This window comes from Salmo trutta, chromosome 5 (genome assembly GCF_901001165.1).
Source record: "Salmo trutta chromosome 5, fSalTru1.1, whole genome shotgun sequence".
Lineage (NCBI taxonomy): Eukaryota > Metazoa > Chordata > Actinopteri > Salmoniformes > Salmonidae > Salmo > Salmo trutta.
The window spans coordinates 64,668,524-64,688,971 of NC_042961.1; the positions used below are offsets into that span (position 1 = coordinate 64,668,524).

At 43.8% G+C, this 20,448-nt stretch overlaps 1 pseudogene; it reads left to right on the forward strand.

Annotated features, from left to right (window-relative positions):
• The first annotated feature begins 1,515 nt into the window (after positions 1-1,515).
• LOC115194784 (butyrophilin subfamily 1 member A1-like) lies at positions 1,516-18,446 on the forward strand (annotated as a pseudogene).
• The last annotated feature ends 2,002 nt before the right edge of the window (positions 18,447-20,448 follow it).

A 20,448-nucleotide genomic window follows, 5' to 3' on the forward strand; every position in this document is an offset into this window, starting at 1 on the left:
CGGAGGGCCTACTGTCTGGACCTCTGGCAGTCTCTATGGGGGTACCACAGGGTTCAATTCTTGGGCCAACTCTTTTCTCTGTATACATAAATGATGTCGCTCTTGCTGCTGGTGAATCTCTGATCCACCTCTACGCAGACGACACCATTCTGTATACTTCTGGCCCTTCTTTGGACACTGTGTTAACAACCCTCCAGACGAGCTTCAATGCCATTCAACTCTCCTTCCGTGGTCTCCAACTGCTCCTAAACACAAGTAAAACTAAATGCATGCTCTTCAACCGATCGCTGCCTGCACCTGCCCGCCCATCCAGCATAACTTCTCTGGACGGTTCTAACTTAGAATTTGTGGACAACTACAAATACCTAGGTGTCTGGTTAGACTGTAAACTCTCCTTCCAGACTCACATCAATCATCTCCAATCCAAAGTGAAATCTAGAATTGGCTTCCTATTTCGCAACAAAGCATCCTTCACTCATGCTGCCAAACATACCCTCGTAAAACTGACCATCCTACCAATCCTCGACTTCGGCGATGTCATTTACAAAATAGCCTCCAATACCCTACTCAACAAGCTGGATGCAGTCTATCACAGTGCCATCCGTTTTGTCACCAAAGCCCCATATACAACCCACCACTGCGACCTGTATGCTCTCGTTGGCTGGCCTTCACTTCATCATCGTCGCCAAACACATTGGCTCCAGGTCATCTACAAGACCCTGCTAGGTAAAGTCCCCCCTTATCTCCGCTCACTGGTCACCATAGCAGCACCCACCTGTAGCACGCGCTCCAGCAGGTATATCTCTCTGGTCACCCCTAAAGCCAACTCCTCCTTTGGTCGTCTCTCCTTCCAGTTCTCAGCTGCCAATGATTGGAACGAACTACAAAAATCTCTAAAACTGGAAACACTTATCTCCCTCACTAGCTTTAAGCACCAGCTGTCAGAGCAGCTCACAGATCTCTGCACCTGTACATAGCCCATCTTTAATTGAGCCCAAACTACTACCTTTTCCCCTACTGTATTTATTTATTTTATTTATTTTGCTCCTTTGCACCATATTATTTATATTTATATTTTAACTTTAACTTTCTTCAAACTACAAATCTACCATTCCAGTGTTTTTTCTTGCCATACTTTATTTACTTTGCCACCATGGCATTTTTTTTGCCTTTACCTCCATTATCTCACATCATTTGCTCACATCGTATATAGTCTTATTTTTTTCTACTGCATCATTGATTGTATGTTGTTTTACTCCATGTGTAACTCTGTGTTTTTGTATGTTGTCGAACTGCTTTGCTTTATCTTGGCCAGGTCGCAATTGTAAATGAGAACTTGTTCTCAACTTGCCTACCTGGTTAAATAAAGGTGAAATAAATAAATAAAAATGAAGTTAATGTCCATATCAGAACACTAGATGAAGCTAGATATCGCGAGATGACATGAAGTTAATGTCCATATCAGAACACTAGATGAAGCTAGATATCGCGAGATGACATGCAACTAGAAGTACTGTAAGTGAAAGTGAAAGTAAAGTGTGAAACTCCACCGCCCTTTTCCCCCGTTATTTCAGGAACAGACGTCGTGTTACATTCTGTTCGTTGATAAATTAGCCTTTCGACTGTTTTGGTTTATTTTTCTTAACTCCTAATAGTTTTATTCACCAGTTACAAACAGCTTTACCTTGGAGTCAGACTTGTTTTGTAGTGAAATGAAGACCTTTCCGACCTCGGCGGCCTGGTGTTTAGGGATTCTGTTCATCAGTGTTTCATTGATAACGACAGGTAGGACACAACATTATTCCTTCATTATTTATCCTGTAGGCTATTTTATTATCTGAACATAATATTAACAAGAAAGAAACGGGGAGAATTGAAGTGCAGGAAATGTAGATGTCTTGTCGTCGCTGTGTTGTTGGGTAACAGGACAGGCAGGTTAACACAATACAATAGACCAGGGTAACTATCAGACAGGACAGTTTGGGGTGTGGTGGTGCTGTAGGGTGTCTGATCAGACAGGACAGTTTGGGGTGTGGTGGTGCTGTAGGGTGTCTGATCAGACAGGACAGTTTGGGGTGTGGTGGTGCTGTAGGGGGTCTGGTAGACAAACACTATTTACACAGTACTAACATACGGAAGGGACTTGTTCGTCGCAGGTTAGGATAATTTACAAAAGTAGGTTAGGAGAATTAGTTAGGTTAGGAAATAGGTTAATTAGTTAGAAAATACTCTCCTGACTTGTTACGAAAATCATTGCTGTTCTTCGGTAGGCCGTCATGGTAAATAAGAATTTGTTCTTAACTGACTTGCCTAGTTACATCAAGGTTAAACAAAAGTAATATTAAAATCGAAGTGTCGTGAAAATAGTGTGTCCGTCCAAAGTGTTAGGAAGTTGTGGCGGAAGAATCAGAATTAGTTGTGTGACATAGATAATTAAATAGTATCAAATCAAATGTATTGGTCACATACATTATATAAAGTGGCTAGTGATACATTACATCAAGATGCAGTAGATGGTATAGCGTACAGTATATACATATGAGATGAGTAATGTAGGTATGTAAACATTATATAATATAAAGTGGCTAGTGATAAATTGATTACATCAATTTTTCCATTACTAAAGTGAGATTGAGTCAGTATGTTGGCAGCAGCCACTCAATGTTAGTGATGGCTGTTTAACAGTCTGATGGCTTTGAGGTAGAAGCTGTTCTTCAGTCTCTCGGTCCCAGCATTGATGCACCTGTACTGACCTCACCTTCTGGATGATAGCGGGGTGAACAGGCAGTAGCTCGGGTGGTTGTTGTCCAGGAGGGCAGGTTGTTTGCCTCCCGGTGATGCGTTGTGCAGACCTCACTACCCTCTGGAGAGCCTTACGGTTGAGGGCGGTGCAGTTGCCGTACCAGGCGGTGATACAGCCCGACAGGATGCTCTCGATTGTGCATCTGTAAAAGTCTGTGAGTGTTTTTGGTGACAAGCCAAATTTATTCAGCCTCCTGAGGTTGAAGAGGCGCTGCTGTGCAAATCTCCTTTCTCATTTAACACCTTGTGACCCATTGTGGTTTGTTATGTAGTGGATCTTTGCTATAAGATATTTTAGTAGCCTTTGTGTGATGGCTCATCTGAATGTGGTATTGCAGAACTCTCACTAATGAAGATTCAGTTTAAGTAACTCTGACTTGTGTGATAAGTTTGTCTCTCCTCATTGATAATACAGAAATTAACCACCACAAAGTGTAGCCATGTTTATGACTACAAAGAGAAGACGTTTTACGATACTGAATTGAAGAGATAAAAATAATTTAGATCGTAAAATGTCTTCTCTTTTTAGTCATAAATATGGCTCAAGCCAAGGATGTGTAATGACCAAAACCAGACAGAGAACACAATACACCGGTTTTAAGGTCTCTGCACTGTAAAACATACAGAATGCTGCAGGGTACTGACCAAGACCAGACAGAGAACACATTACACCGGTTTTAAGGTCTCTGTACTGTTAAACATACAGAATGCTGCAGGGTACTGACCAAGACCAGACAGAGTACACATTACACCGGTTTTAAGGTCTCTGCACTGTAAAACATACAGAATGCTGCAGGGTACTGACCAAGACCAGACAGAGAACACATTACACTGGTTTTAATGTCTCTGTACTGTAAAACATACAGAATGCTGCAGGGTACTGACCAAGACCAGACAGAGTACACATTACACCGGTTTTAAGGTCTCTGTACTGTAAAACATACAGAATGCTGCAGGGTACTGACCAAGACCAGACAGAGAACACATTACACCGGTTTTAAGGTCTCTGCACTGTTAAACATACAGAATGCTGCAGGGTACTGACCAAGACCAGACTGAGTAATTTAAAAAGTATTCTATTGGTTTTTAAATCAATCCACGATTGTGCACCCCAATACATATCAGACATGCTTTTAAGTTATGTACCAAGTACCCAGGTAGCACAAATGTCAGGCCCACATCTGGCATGATTCTGGCAAGCCAGAAGCTGCTGGCCCGGGTCCCAAATTAGTGACCGTACAGAGTAGGCCAGAGTCATTCAGCCCAGATCAGGCATCTTGAACTGAGACAAAGCTGCCATTTTAGGGACTGAATCAGCCCAGCAAATGTAGAAAAAGTCAAGGGTTCTGAATACTTTCCGAATGCACTGTATGTACATACAACTCTTTGTACTAGCTATCTATTACTTGAAAACCACAGGGAACAGGGTAGAGGTCGACCGATTAATCAGAATGGCCGATTAATTAGGGCCGATTTCACGTTTTCATAACAATCGGTAATCGGTATTTTTGGCCACCGATTTGCCTATTTTTTTTTTTTTATAATTTTTTTTTGTATTTCATTTATTTTAATAAAACTTTTTTTTTGTTATCCTCAACATTCTTTCTTTTTTCTTTTATTTAACCTGTTCCCCAGATTAAGAACACATTCTTATTTTCAATGACGGCCTAAGAACGGGCTTTAACTGCCTTGTTCAGGGGCAGATTTTTACCTTGTCACCTCGGGGATTCGTTTTTGCAACCTTCCGCCAACGCTCTAACCACCTGCCTTACATTTCACTCCACGAGGAGCCTGCGTGGCAGGCTGACTACCTGTTACGCGAGGGCAGCAAGAAGCCAAGGTAAGTTGCTAGCTAGCATTAAACTTATCTTATAAAAAAACTATCAATCTTAACATAATCACTAGTTAACTACACATGGTTGATGATATTACTAGTTTATCTAACGTGTCCTGCGTTGCATATAATCGATGCGGTGCCTGTTAATTTCTCATTGAATCACAGCCTACTTCGACAAATGGGTGATGATTTTAAGAAGCACATTTGTGAAAAAAGCACTGTCGTTGCACCAGTGTACCTAACCATAAACATCAATGCCTTTCTTTAAAATCAAGACACAAGTATATATATTTAAACCTGCATATTTAGTTAATATTGCCTGCTAACATGAATTTCTTATAACTAGGGGAGTTGTGTCACTTCCCTTGCGTTCCGTGGAAGCAGTCAGGGTATATACATCAGTTTGGGCCGCCTGGCTCATTGCGAACTGTGAAGTTATTCCTAACAAAGGCCGTAATTAATTTGCCAGAATTGTACATAATTATGGCATAACATTGAAGGTTGTGCAATGTAACAGGAATATTTAGACTTAGGGATGCCACCCGTTAGATAAAATACGGAACGGTTCCGTATTTCACTGAAATAATAAACGTTTCGTTTTCGAAATGATAGTTTCCGGATTCAACCATATTAACCTGTCTGGGCTAGGGGGCAGTATTTTCACGGCCGGATGAAAAACGTACCCAATTTAAACAGGTTACTACTCTGGCCCAGATACTAGAATATGCATAATATTAGTAGATTTGGATAGAAAACACTCTGAAGTTTCTAAAACTGTTTGAATGGTGTCTGTGAGTATAACAGAACTCATGGCAGGCAAAAACCTGAGAAAAATCCAAGCAGGAAGTGAAAATTCTGGGAATTGTAGTTCTTTTGATTCTCTATCGAAGCTCCAGTGTCTGTGGGGTGACGTTGCACTTCCTAAGGCTTCCATTGGCTGTCTAAAGCCTTCAGAAAGTGGAATGAGCCTTCTGTCTCTGGGCAGAGTATAGGAGCTCAGTTACTGAGTGGTTTGCCTGGCAACAAAGTGATTGGATATGCTCGGTCTCGCGAGCGTGCCCCTCCTTCTTTTTCTTGAATGAATATGCTATTGTCCGGTTGGAATATTATCGCAAGTTTACGTTAAAAATACCATACAGATTGATTTTAAACAGCGTTTGACATGCTTCTAAGTACGGTAATGGAACGTTTTGACTTTTTGTCTCTCGTTCCGCACTCGCGCGTTACCCTTTGGATAGTGCTCTGAACGCACAAACAAAACTGAGGTATTTGGACATAAATATGGATTATTTGGAACAAAAACAACATTTCTTGTGGAAGTAGCAGTCCTGGGAGTGCGTTCTGATGAAGATCAGCAAAGGTAATACAATATTTCTAATACTAATTCTGAGTTGAGTGTGCCCCGAATTTGGCGGGTGTCTGAATAGCTCGCCGTGATGGCTAAGCTATGTACTCAGAATATTGAAAAATGTGCTTTCTCCGTAAAGCTATTTTAAAATCTGACACAGCGGTTGCATAAAGGAGTAGTCATTCTATAATTCTTAAAATAATTGTTATGTGTTTTGTCAATGTTTATGATGAGTATTTTTGTAAATTGATGTGCACATTCACCGGGCGTTTTGGTGGGAATACATTTTCTGAATATCACGCGCCAATGTAAAATGCTCGCTGTGTTTTGGGTTTTATTGACACATGTCCTTGCTTGGAAAATGGCTGTGTGATAATTTTTGTCTATGTACTCTCCTAACATAGTCTAATGTTTTGCTTTCGCTGTAAAGCCTTTTTGAAATCGGACAATGTGGTTAGATTAACGAGAAGTGTATCTTTAAAATGGTGTAAAATAGTCGTATGTTTGAGAAAGTTGAATTATGACATTTTGTTGTTTTTGAATTTTCCGCCCTGATATTTCACTGGCTGTGTCCCACAGGTGGGACATAGAAGTTAATGACCAAAGGCTCGTATTTCTGTGTGTTATTATATTATAATTAAGTCTATGATTTGATGGAGCAGTCTGACTGGGCGATGGTAGGCAGCAGCAGCAGGCTCGTAAGCATTCATTCAAACAGCACCTTCGTGCGTTTGCCAGCAGCTCTTAGCAATTCTTCAAGCATTGCGCTGTTTATGACTTCAAGCCTATCAACCCCAGAGATTAGGCTGGTGTAACCGATGTGAAATGGCTAGCTAGTTAGCCGGGTGCGCGCTAATAGCGTTTCAAATGTCACTCGCTCTGAGACTTGGGAGTGGTTGTTCCCCTTGCTCTACATGGGTAACGCTGCTTCGAGGGTGGCTGTTGTCGATGTGTTCCTGGTTCGAGCCCAGGTAGGAGCGAGGAGAGGGATGGAATCTATACTGTTACACTGGCAATACTAAAGTGCCTATAAGAACATCCAATAGTCAAAGGTATATGAAATACAAATCGTATAGAGAGAAATAGTCCTATAATTCCTATAATAACTACAACCTAAAACTTCTTACCTGGGAATATTGAAGACTCATGTTAAAAGGAACCACCAGCTTTCATATGTTCTCATGTTCTGAGCAAGGAACTTAAACGTTAGCTTTTTTACATGGCACATATTGCACTTTTACTTTCTTCTCCAATACTTTGTTTTTGCATTATTTAAACCAAATTGAACATGTTAAATTATTTATTTGAGGCTAAATTGATTTGATTGATGTATTATATTAAGTTAAAATAAGTGTTCATTCAGTATTGTTGTAATTGTTGTAATTGTCATTATTATTAAAAAATAAATAAAAAAAATTGGCAGATTAATCGGCATCGGGTTTTTGGCCCTCCAATAATCGGTATCGGCATCAAAAAATCATAATCGGTCGACTTCTAGAACAGGGCATCTCTGTGCTCCTTTTGTAGAGTAATGCCAGAAGGGTTATCATCATGGTGGCACTGTGTATTTCAGATTCTCTCCTAACTAATTGTGCAACTGGATTGTGAAGACTCCTAACAAGCCGTTTACATCTACCAAGAAAGTGTTCTAAAGGAAACCCTGATATCCAAGTGGCCATGTGTCTAAGGATGTAAATAGCCACAAACACCAACATGAAGTTATTGTACAGTGGAGAACACAAAATGTCACGTAGTGCCACAGGACCTGTGTATAAAAGAGACTCATGTAACTCTGAAGCTTTCCGTCTATTTCTTTCTGCCAGAGATCTAGGCTTCCTTCCAAACTCTTTAGGCATATGAGGCTTAAAACGGAGGCTAGCTGAAATAGAACCTACTGCTCTGGAAGGAAGCCCACACTGAGGAGGCTAGAGGAAATAGAACCTGCTGTTCTGGAAGGAAGCCTACACTGAGGAGGCTAGAGGAAATAGAACCTACTGTTCTGGAAGGAAGCCTACACTGAGGAGGCTAGAGGAAATAGAACCTACTGTTCTGGAAGGAAGCCTACACTGAGGAGGCTAGAGGAAATAGAACCTACTGCTCTGGAAGGAAGTCTACACTGAGGAGGCTAGAGGAAATAGAACCTACTGCTCTGGAAGGAAGTCTACACCTCAATGGTCCACTTGTCCACAGATCTAACAGATGTTTTGTCGCCATTGGACTCTGGAGCAGTGGAAAAGGATGAGAAGCCAGCTACGACCCGGTCCGTTTTGTTTCATGTTTGTGACCTCATGAAAGACAATACAGCCACATTACCATAACTCTGTTTATACAGGTGCCTCAGTTATGAGGCTTGCATCTAATTCCTGTATAAAATGAATGAGTAAAGATTAAAGTATTTGCGAAATGATGTAATGTGATATTTAGTCTTCTAAATGAGAGAATTGTTTTCATAAGTAAACTGATGCTCACTCAGTGGCCACGCCCAAGTGAAAAGACATTGTTTGGAAATGCTGATCCAACCCCTTTTTTACATTTCTATAAAAGCCCCCGTCACGAAAAGTCACCTCAGTTCCAAATAACGGGAGGACTTGTCCTCCATGTTGAAAAGGGCTAGTTTCAACTGTACAGGCCGGGAGACGTGAGGGCTGCCTCCACACGTGAAATGGTGTGAACTCTGAACTCTGAACCTAGGGAAGAAGTGCATACTAAACTAGCATACATCAGACTGCAGCTGAACATATGTGCAAATCTAGTACGAGAACACTGACCAGCGAAGAAGCATCTCCAGAGTGAGATGAACCTCTCACATGACGACCCGGAAGAATGTACAAAGGACAATGGTGACCTCGACTGGGCAAACCAGAGCCTCACATCACCAGCTCAACTATCGAAGCCAGCTTCACGTCAATACAATGCATTGCTTTTCCGAATGTGCGATCGTTAGTGGCATATGTATTTATGTGAGAATAGCTTCCCAGGTCCGATAGAGACCCATGTTCCTTAGTCTTCCTTCCAAAACGCCCTTCTCTTCTCTCTGAGTCTATCGTGTTATAAGCAAACTGTTTTTGTTTAGTCCACTAGGGACGGTATTTACTGTATAATGTTATTATGTATTGTATGTTCTGTAATTGTTTAATTAGTTAGTAAATAAATAATTGAGCCAATTGGTGTATGGATGATTCATAGTAATCATGACTTCTTTACAATCAACCTGTGCCTGTTGTGTTCACTTAATCCCGTTTTAAAAGTCTCCCATCCTGTTTTTACATTCCCTGAGACCAACCAGAAATATTTCCCTGGCCAAATATTCCCAGATAACACACGTGGTTACGTTTCTCCAAGTGTTGTGTAAGGTAAGAGTTGGCTAAGCTTCAATTGCTCGTTCGGTGCAGCAGACTGTAGGGGTGTAGTGCTGCCAGAGCGTTGCTCTTCCACTTCTCACAGTTGTGCTCGTCAATTAAAGTTACATAAAAGCTGCATCAATGTCTTGGAAGATCACATAGGGATTCATTAGTGTTCTACATAACATCAGTGGCGATTTTAGCATAGAAATCTTGGTGGGGCAAACTCATTTTTTGTTGTTGATGCCAGCAAGCCACTCCACAACTCTAAACAATACACTCATTACACTATAACGGGGATGAATGGTGCCCACAAACTGTTAGGGCCTACGTAAAGCTGTCCCAACAGCAGAGCTCTCTTTTCAGCACCATGGAGTGAATCCTTACCACTGCTACACCTGGTTATCAGTGGAGCCTTGTCTAGCAGCAAAACAGTTAATTCAGCCTCATTAACTGCCTTTAAAAAAAACATAGCTGATATAGCTGACTTGTTTATTAAACAAATGTGGTTTCTACTGACAATTGAGATGTACAATCTATGGCATAAGGGAACGATGAGTAGATAAGAGGCAATCGTAATTTTGATTAAGACAATGAGTGAGCTGAGACGGACGTAGTCAATATTACTATTTGTTCAGCACTTTTGAAATGTACAGCGACAGAATCCAGAACATGGGCCGTTCTTAGTGTTCTCCTTGAACACCAAATCAGAACTGTAGGATAAATAAAGGGGGCATATAAGCAGACAATTATATTTCTCTAAAACAGGCTATAGGCTCCATGTGCACCACCAAGTCAGAACAGTAGGCTAAATTATGAGGGGGAAACAGACCACATTATTAGGGTGAGGCACATGGGCTACTACACAACATACACTTAGTATTACTTTCTTAGCTACAGTATACATACATATCTACCTGGCATATTACATCAGCATACAATACATTTTTGGACTCACCATTGTGCTGTGCTCACTTGAACAGGAAAGCGGCGCTGCGGTCCTTCTTGTGGGCAGATTTTATTTTGTCATCAAACTTTGTCATCAAAGTCTGGCATTCTCTTGATTTATGGTGTTTTCAAGACAACTGGGAACTATGATAAAAACAAGGTCAAATCATGACGTCAGTGATCTTCAGGTTGGAGCTCTAGAAAGAGGACGGAGTTCCTGACTTGGAATTCCGAGTTGGATGACAGTTCAAAACTTGTTTTCCCAGTCGGAGCTCATTTTTTTGCCGAGTTTCCAGTTGTCTTGAACTCACTGAAGTCTGAGATTTCCCAGTTCTGAGTTTCCAGTTGTTTTTTGAACGAGGCAGAAGTCATGTTCGATTGACAGCATGGCCAATGTATTCAACCTTTTCTGGCTCATGGTGTTGCGTGTGAATGCTTATCCTTTTAAGCTTGGTAAAGAGACTCTTAGACCCAGACTTGGACCACATACCCACTCCACTAATAGCAGGCTAGTGATTGCTTTGCAACGCTTGCAGTTAGGCACTGATTCCTTCCAAACCACTAATTGTTCAATTTGCGATTTCCAACTTGTTGTGTAATGTTTATGTCCAATTACTGGTGATCATCGATACTTTTTGACATGATCAGTCAAATCAAAGCTAATCAAATCAAATTGTATTGGTCACAACATGGTTAGCATGTTAATGCGAGAGTAGCGAAATGCTTGTGCTGTAGATATAAGGTAAGGTAGATAGATATAATGTGATTTGATGTTATTTAACTGTGGCCAATAACCTTGATTCTTCTTGGATGGGCACATCTAATGTAAATCTATGGCAGCAACCAAGGGCCTTGAATTTTCTAGCTCTCCCTGTAGATTTTGCAGTGACTTAGTGCCCCCATGAGTGACAGAACACTGAGCCAATCACGGCGCAACTAGAGAAGATTACCAACCCCAAGCTGTGTTCTGTTGGTTGCACTGGGCTGAAACACCTGCATTTTGGAGCTGCCTTACTCAAGAAAGCTAAAAAGAGACCATGCTTGTATGCAACTTTATTTACTCATATATATATATATATATAAATAAAATATGGCTCACGCTGTTGAGTTTTGGCCGCATTATATATTTTTTTGACTAAAATCTGATAAGAGGTGAGGTGGTGTTTTGATGTTATACTAATTACATTTCATAACATTATGCATTCGCGACCCGTCATTCAGGGCAGGTGAGGCACATACCCGTTTGCAAACAATTTAAAAAGAAAAAATATATATATATATGGAGTATCTCAAACTGTCAACATAAATCTCCCACATGAGACGCCATCTTAACTGACTTCATTTGGCTTCAATTCTCTTTTGAGTCTTCACATAGGAATGAATGGGGTCATGTGGGCCAGAATCCATGGAACAACAGTAAGTTACCAGGTATCTTTAACTGGGTGTCATCTGTTTTTCTCCAGGGTCGTCTGAGGTTCAGGTTGTTGGACCGGCTGACCCAGTTGTTGCCTTAGCTGGTGATGACATCATTCTACCATGTTCCCTGAAACCCAGTGTCAGTGCTGAGGACATGGTAGTGAAGTGGACAAGAGTGAACCTGACAACAGGAAACAATGTTCATCGTTGTCGTCAAGGTCGAGTCTCCAATGAGGATCAGTCTACATCTTACAAGGGAAGGACATCAATGTTTAATGAAGATCTGAAGAACGGCAACGTCTCCTTAAAGCTGACCAGAGTTACTCTCTCTGATGCTGGAAGCTACAGGTGCTTCATTCCAACACTGACCAGCCAGGTGAAGGAAACCACCGTTCAACTCTTTGTTGGTGAGTCATGAATACTGGAGATGTGATCAGAGGTTGTATTGGTAAATCTGGCTAAATGATTGGCTGCTAAAATATCAACATGTCTTCCTCCCTCATCAGTCCTTCCTCTGTTATAGATCATGTATTCAGCTGGTCTTCCTTCCTCTGTTATAGATCATGTATTCAGCTGGTCTTCCTTCCTCTGTTATAGATCATGTATTCAGCTGGTCTTCCTTCCTCTGTTATAGATCATGTATTCAGCTGGTCTTCCTCCCTCATCAGTCCTTCCTCTGTTATAGATCATGTATTCAGCTGGTCTTCCTTCCTCTGTTATAGGTCATGTATTCAGCTGGTCTTCCTTCCTCTGTTATAGGTCATGTATTCAGCTGGTCTTCCTTCCTCTGTTATAAATCATGTATTCAGCTGGTCTTCCTCCCTCATCAGTCCTTCCTCTGTTATAGATCATGTATTCAGCTGGTCTTCCTTCCTCTGTTATAGGTCATGTATTCAGCTGGTCTTCCTTCCTCTGTTATAGGTCATGTATTCAGCTGGTCTTCCTTCATCTGTTATAGATCATGTATTCAGCTGGTCTTCCTTCCTCTGTTATAGATCATGTATTCAGCTGGTCTTCCTTCCTCTGTTATAGGTCATGTATTCAGCTGGTCTTCCTTCCTCTGTAATAGATCATGTATTCAGCTGGTCTTCCTTCCTCTGTTATAGGTCATGTATTCAGCTGGTCTTCCTTCCTCATCAGTCCTTCCTCTGTTATAGATCATGTATTCAGCTGGTCTTCCTTCCTCTGTTATAGATCATGTATTCAGCTGGTCTTCCTCCCTCATCAGTCCTTCCTCTGTTATAGATCATGTATTCAGCTGCTCAGCACACAGCCTTTACAACACACTTCTCACACATCAAAACCTCCCACACTGTCACACTGTCTGTGTCCTAATATTCCTACTACCTGCTGTAGTGTCCTAATATTCCTACTACCTACTGTTGACTCATAGTAGTTACTATGTACTGATAGGGATACATAATATAGAGAAGGTATTGTATAGTCAACAGCGTTGTGCTGCTTTGTTAATTGATTTGTCCAAGGCTTTTGACACAGTGAATTATTTATGTTATTCAAGTAAAGCTGTTGCTGGTTTAATGATTATCTCAGTGTTAGATCACAATGTATTCAGGTTGATGGCATGACTTCTGACCATCTTTCTGTTAATACTGGAGTGCTGCAGGGTTCTGTTCATGACTTCTGACCATCTTTCTGTTAATACTGGAGTGCTGCAGGGTTCTGTTCATGACTTCTGACCATCTTTCTGTTAATACTGGAGTGCTGCAGGGTTCTGTTCATGACTTCTGACCATCTTTCTGTTAATACTGGAGTGCTGCAGGGTTCTGTTCATGACTTCTGACCATCTTTTGTTAGTGAGGTCGGGGACTGATGTTGGGTGACAAGGCCTGGCTCGCTTTCAGCTTTCCAGTTCATAGCAAAGGTGTTTGACATGAATAAAGAGAGGGGTGGACTCAGAGTCATCAGACTAAACAAGACATGGATAAAGAGAGGGGTGGGCTCAGAGACATCAGACTAAACAAGACATGAATAAAGAGAGGGGTGGACTCAGAGACATCAGACTAAACAAGACATGAATAAAGAGAGGGGTGGACTCAGAGACATCAGACTAAACAAGACATGGATAAAGAGAGGGGTGGACTCAGACATCAGACTAAACAAGACATGGATAAAGAGAGGGGTGGGCTCAGAGACATCAGACTAAACAAGACATGAATAAAGAGAGGGGTGGACTCAGAGACATCAGACTAAACAAGACATGGATAAAGAGAGGGGTGGACTCAGACATCAGACTAAACAAGACATGAATAAAGAGAGGGGTGGGCTCAGAGACATCAGACTAAACAAGACATGAATAAAGAGAGGGGTGGACTCAGAGACATCAGACTAAACAAGACATGGATAAAGAGAGGGGTGGGCTCAGAGACATCAGACTAAACAAGACATGAATAAAGAGAGGGGTGGACTCAGAGACATCAGACTAAACAAGACATGGATAAAGAGAGGGGTGGACTCAGACATCAGACTAAACAAGACATGAATAAAGGGAGCGCGATTGTGATGTATCAACTTAATCTGGTCTTTTTTTTTCTTACTTCTTTTGTTGGATTATGGTGATGTCCTACCTGTACACACTCTACCATGCTGCTGTTAGATTGGTAACCAACACTAGACACTCTACCATGCTGCTGTTAGATTGGTAACCAACACTAGACACTCTACCATGCTGCTGTTAGATTGGTAACCAACACTAGACACTCTACCATGCTGCTGTTAGATTGGTAACCAACACTAGACACTCTACCATGCTGCTGTTAGATTGGTAACCAACACTAGACACTCTACCATGCTGCTGTTAGATTGGTAACCAACACTAGACACTCTACCATGCTGCTGTTAGATTGGTAACCAACACTAGACACTCTACCATGCTGCTGTTAGATTGGTAACCAACACTAGACACTCTACCATGCTGCTGTTAGACTGGTAACCAACACATCACTGTATATTCCTGTCTCTGTGGTTCACGACTGCTACTAAAGGCGATTGATGAGGTAGGTTTCACTTTCCTGGGAAGACTGGAGTGGACTATGGAAGACTGGAGTGGACTATGGAAGACTGGAGTGGACTATGGAAGACTGGAGGGACTATGGAAGACTGGAGGGACTATGGAAGACTGGAGACTGGAGGGTTGAGTGGACTATGGAAGACTGGAGTGGACTAGGGAAGACTGGAGTGGACTAGGGAAGACTGGAGTGGACTAGGGAAGACTGGAGCGGACTAGGGAAGACTGGAGCGGACTATGGAAGACTGGAGTGGACTATGGAAGACTGGAGTGGACTATGGAAGACTGGAGTGGACTAGGGAAGACTGGAGTGGACTATGGAAGACTGGAGGGCCCTAGGAGGGTTGGGAGGAGGAGCTGAGAGAGTTAACTAGCTGTTTTGGATGGGAATCTGAGGGGTCCTTTGGTTGACTCGGGAGACGGAGGGCACTTCATCAGGGACAGTTTGCTAGATGCTGCGCTGTCACTGTCCTGTTCAGAAAAGCTAAAGCCACTGTCGTTCAGGGAGTTCTTGACATCCCTTCGGGATTATTCACAGTGGAACCCAGGGAATCCAGGTAGAAGGTGCCGTCTGGGCTGTTAGTCTGTGGGAAGAAAACGTTTGCAGAGTGTACCCTTTCACTCTCCAGAGTACAGACGCTCGCTGATCTAGGAGCTGATGGACGAGCCCCTGCTGCCCACACACACAAATGAGTCTTCCTGTAAGGGGGTGAGCACCTCGATGTTGACCTCTGCACCCCCCACAGAAGATGTGTAGGCGTCAAACTCGTCGTTGATGCTGCTGATGATGCTGACGGGCCGGGAGCCGGAGGCAAGGGCCTGCAGGAAGCAGTCACTGTTAGAGCTGATGATGCTGGATGGCTAGCCCATTGTCTATGATGCTGCCGATGGAAAGCTCCTCTTCCACAGTGAACACCAGCTCATCCTCTCTGTTCAGCTCCACAGGCTGCTGCAGAGTGACCGTAGCCTGGAGGATGTCCCTGTCCAGGCACCTCTCTCTCAGGGTGACCGTAGCCCTGAGGATATCCCTGTCCAGACACCTCTCTCTCAGGGTGACCGTAGCCTGGAGGATGTCCCTGTCCAGGCACCTCTCTCTCAGGGTGACCGTAGCCCTGAGGATGTCCCTGTCCAGGCACCTCTCTCTCAGGGTGACCGTAGCCTGGAGGATGTCCCTGTCCAGGCACCTCTCTCTCAGGGTGACCGTAGCCCTGAGGATGTCCCTGTCCAGGCACCTCTCTCTCAGGGTGACCGTAGCCTGGAGGATGTCCCTGTCCAGACACCTCTCTCTCAGGGTGACCGTAGCCCTGAGGATGTCCCTGTCCAGGCACCTCTCTCTCAGGGTGACCGTAGCCCTGAGGATGTCCCTGTCCAGACACCTCTCTCTCAGGGTGACCGTAGCCCGGAGGATGTCCCTGTCCAGGCACCTCTCTCTCAGGGTGACCGTAGCCCGGAGGATGTCCCTGTCCAGGCACCTCTCTCTCAGGGTGGAGCGTAGCTGGCACACCTCTACAGGTCCCCTGGTCTGGGTCCTATCAAGGAAAGGGTCCCCAGACTCCCCCTGTTTTCCAACCTGATCGCTCATTCCCACGGGGGGGGACCTCTCTTCTGCCTCTCCGTTGCCCCTGCATGAGTCTCTCTGCTGTGGGGGAGCAGGCTTGGGTAAGGGTTTCTTGTTGAAGTAAACCTTCTCTCGTACTACTGGCTCAGAGGCTGGCACCGTGGCCACACCCTGTTTGATTGGGCTTGCTCTGCTCTCTGACATCATCACCTTCTCACCATCAGCACTTGTTCTACATATGCTCTGAATGTTCCAGTTTAGTCTTAGAAGGGCTACTGGATGGAGGAGTGGCTACGGATTTAGGAGCAAGTTTAGGTGATATGTTCTACTGGGCGGAGTAGGCTTTAGAAACCAGGGCATTCCTTTGCTTTGCTGTCCATCTTGGGGCTGGCCTGACTTCCCCTGCCCTCTCCAACAAACGCTGTATGCTCCTCGCTGCCGTCGATACAGCTCAGCTCAGATACAGCTCAGCTCAGATACAGCTCAGCTCAGATACAACTCCGATACAGCTCAGCTCAGATACAGCTCAGATACAGATCAGATACAGCTCAGATCAGATACAGATCAGATACAGCTCAGCAAACGTGTTGCACTTGAAGAAGTGATCCCTGTCCAGGGGCCCTCTTTCCCAGACCGCTTCCTGTTCAGTGAGGGGATGGGCCTCCAGCCTTCCCTGTGGCTCAGTTGGTAGAGCATGGTGTTTGCAACGCCAGGGTTGTGGGTTCGATTCCCACGGGGGGCCAGCACAGAAAAAAAAAAAAAATAAATGCATGAAGTTGTATAAAATGTATGTATTCACTACTGTAAGTCCCTCTGGATAAGAGCGTCTGCTAAATGACTAAAATGTAAAAAAAATTAAGTAAAATGGGATGATGGGAACGAAGGTGGGGGGGCCCTCGTTGTCACTTTGCTCCTGGTCTGAGATGACAGTGTCACAGGACTGTTCGCTGCTGGAGGAGTAGTCTGGGTCGCTGAGCAGGGAGGGCAGGTCCGGGTCCAGGGCCACCGTCCGTCCGGGGGGGGAAGGGTCTGAGGTGAGGTGGCTGACGGATCCTCCCCTCCAGAGGAACTGGATGCATTCTGCAATACAGAGACTTACAAAACAGTGTATATAGGAAATGTGCTACATACTTAGACTTTCTGCATAATAATTCACATGTTCAAGACAACATCATTACTTTAGACTTATTGAAAAAGTCTATATAATTTTCTCCACCATTTTCCCATTTCCTGCTGTAGATTTACAGTTAATTCAATCGCATAATGAATTCACGGTGGAATACATCGTGAGGCAAATATATATATATTTTTAAATTGCAATACATTTAAAGGTTGCACATGAACATCAATAGGCATGAATGTCAATAATATGAATCAGTGTGCGTAGATTATAATTATACTAAATAAATACCTGCTGTCATTACACCTAATTATCTGGAACATATATTTACCGAATCCGAGGGCAGTGATCTGTTTTATCTTGTATCTGTGTAGGTGCTGTATCTCAGCCAGTGATCTGTTTTATCTGGTATCTGTGTAGATGCTGTATCTCAGCCAGTGAGCTCTGTTTTATCTGGTATCTGTGTAGGTGCTGTATCTCAGCCAGTGATCTGTTTTATCTTGTATCTGTGTAGGTGCTGTATCTCAGCCAGTGATCTGTTTTATATTGTATCTGTGTAGGTGCTGTATCTCAGCCAGTAATCTGTTTTATCTTGTATCTGTGTAGGTGCTGTATCTCAGCCAGTGATCTGTTTTATCTGGTATCTGCAGGTGCTGTATCTCAGCCAGTGATCTCTGTTTTATCTGGTATCTGTGTAGGTGCTGTATCTCAGCCAGTGATCTGTTTTATCTTGTATCTGTGTAGGTGCTGTATCTCAGCCAGTGATCTCTATTGATGGAACTAAAGGCTGGGGGGTGGTACTGAAGTGTGAGTCTGGAGGCTGGTTTCCTGAACCTGAGATGGAGTGGCTGGACAGTTCTGGAACCATCCTCCCTGCTGATGGACCTCCAGAGAGAAACACAGGGACTCAGAGGGCCTCTTCACTGTGAGACGACATGTCACCGTGAACCAGACTGACAACAACAGGTTCACCTGTAGAGTTAATCAGACAGAGATCAACCACCCGAAGAAGACAGAGATTCATGTCTTAGGTGAGGTCTTCATTGGTTAACCCAAATACCTGAGGCCCCTTGTTAGTTAGACTAGTTAGTGGAGGACGGTTTCCTTGGGGATGACCTGATTGGTCTGTTTTCAGTAGTACTGTATTTATAAATGATGCTTTACTTCCTGTACAGTATATACGTAGGTGGTGTTGTAATGGTTTGACATGGCTTCTCTGTTTCAGATTATGTGTTTCCTAAATCAACAATCTGGTGGTTGATTGTTGTTCTACTACTAATAGCAGCAGCAGCTGTTGGAGTTCTTGCAGCTGGTGTCTGCATGTTGAGAAAATATAAAAGTGAGTTTAACCTTGATCTCTGACTGGTCCTTGATATGTCTCATCATTAAGAGTCCTCTACTGGCTGTACTGGGTAGAGAGGAACCAGGCTCTGAGGGGTGACCAGTCCTCTACTGGCTGTACTGGGTAGGACAGAGGAACCAGACTCTGAGGAGGTACCAGTCCTCTACTGGCTGTACTGGGTAGACCAGAGGAACCAGGCTCTGAGGAGGTACCAGTCCTCTACTGACTGTACTGGGTAGACCAGAGGAACCAGGCTCTGAGGGGTGACCAGTCCTCTACTGGCTGTACTGGGTAAACCAGAGGAACCAGACTCTGACGGGTGACCAGTCCTCTACTGGCTGTTCTGGGTAGACCAGAGGAACCAGGCTCTGAGGGGTGACCAGTCCTCTACTGGCTGTACTGGGTAGACCAGAGGAACCAGGCTCTGAGGGGTGACCAGTCCTCTACTGGTTGTACTGGGTAGACCAGAGGAACCAGGCTCTGAGGAGGTACCAGTCCTCTACTGGCTGTACTGGGTAGACCAGAGGAACCAGGCTCTGAGGAGGTACCAGTCCTCTACTGACTGTACTGGGTAGACCAGAGGAACCAGGCTCTGAGGGGTGACCAGTCCTCTACTGGCTGTACTGGGTAAACCAGAGGAACCAGACTCTGAGGGGTGACCAGTCCTCTACTGGCTGTTCTGGGTAGACCAGAGGAACCAGGCTCTGAGGGGTGACCAGTGCTCTACTGGCTGTACTGGGTAGACCAGAGGAACCAGGCTCTGAGGGGTGACCAGTCCTCTACTGGTTGTACTGGGTAGACCAGAGGAACCAGGCTCTGAGGGGTGACCAGTCCTCTACTGGTTGTACTGGGTAGACCAGAGGAACCAGGCTCTGAGGGGTGACCAGTCCTCTACTGGTTGTACTGGGTAGACCAGAGGAACCAGGCTGTGAGGAGGTATCAGCTTAGATAGATAGTAACATGATGGTTTTAGTGTCAACATGTCTTCTAACTATCAGTTTTTTATTTTTTCACAGATTGTTTCTGGTAAGTTTGTGTCTGTTCCTGTCTGTCTGTCTATGTTCCTGTCTGTCTGTCTGTCTATGTTCCTGTCTGTCTGTCTGTCTATGTTCCTGTTTGTCTGTCTGTTTGTCTGTCTGTCTGTGTATCTGTCTGTCTGTCTGTCTGTCTGTCTGTCTGTCTGTCTGTCTGTCTGTCTGTCTGTGTATCTGTCTGTCTGTCTGTCTGTCTGTGTATCTTGCTGTCTGTCTGTCTGTGTTCCTGTCTGTCTGTCTGTGTTCCTGTCTGTCTGTCTATGTTCCTGTCTGTCTATTTTCCTGTCTGTCTATTTTCCTGTCTGTCTGTCTGTCTGTCTGTCTGTCTGTCTGTCTGTCTGTCTGTCTGTCTGTCTGTCTGTCTGTCTGTCTGTCTGTCTGTCTGTCTGTCTGTGTTCCTGTCTGTGTTCCTGTCTGTCATTGTTCCTGTCTGTCTGTTTTCTCCTCCCCCCAGGAGAAAAACCTGACCTGACTGAACAGCTGGGTAAGTGTTGTCTCTGTGTTTTGTTATATTCATGTAATTTTCTTCATAATAAAGAAGATTCGCCTACAGTGTCTGTGTACCTGTCTTCATGTTCTAGTACCCATAATACATCATGTTTTATCTACTGTCTACAGAGCAGGTCAGAATAGAGAGGATGTAGTCTGTCTTCATGTTCTAGTACCCATAATACATC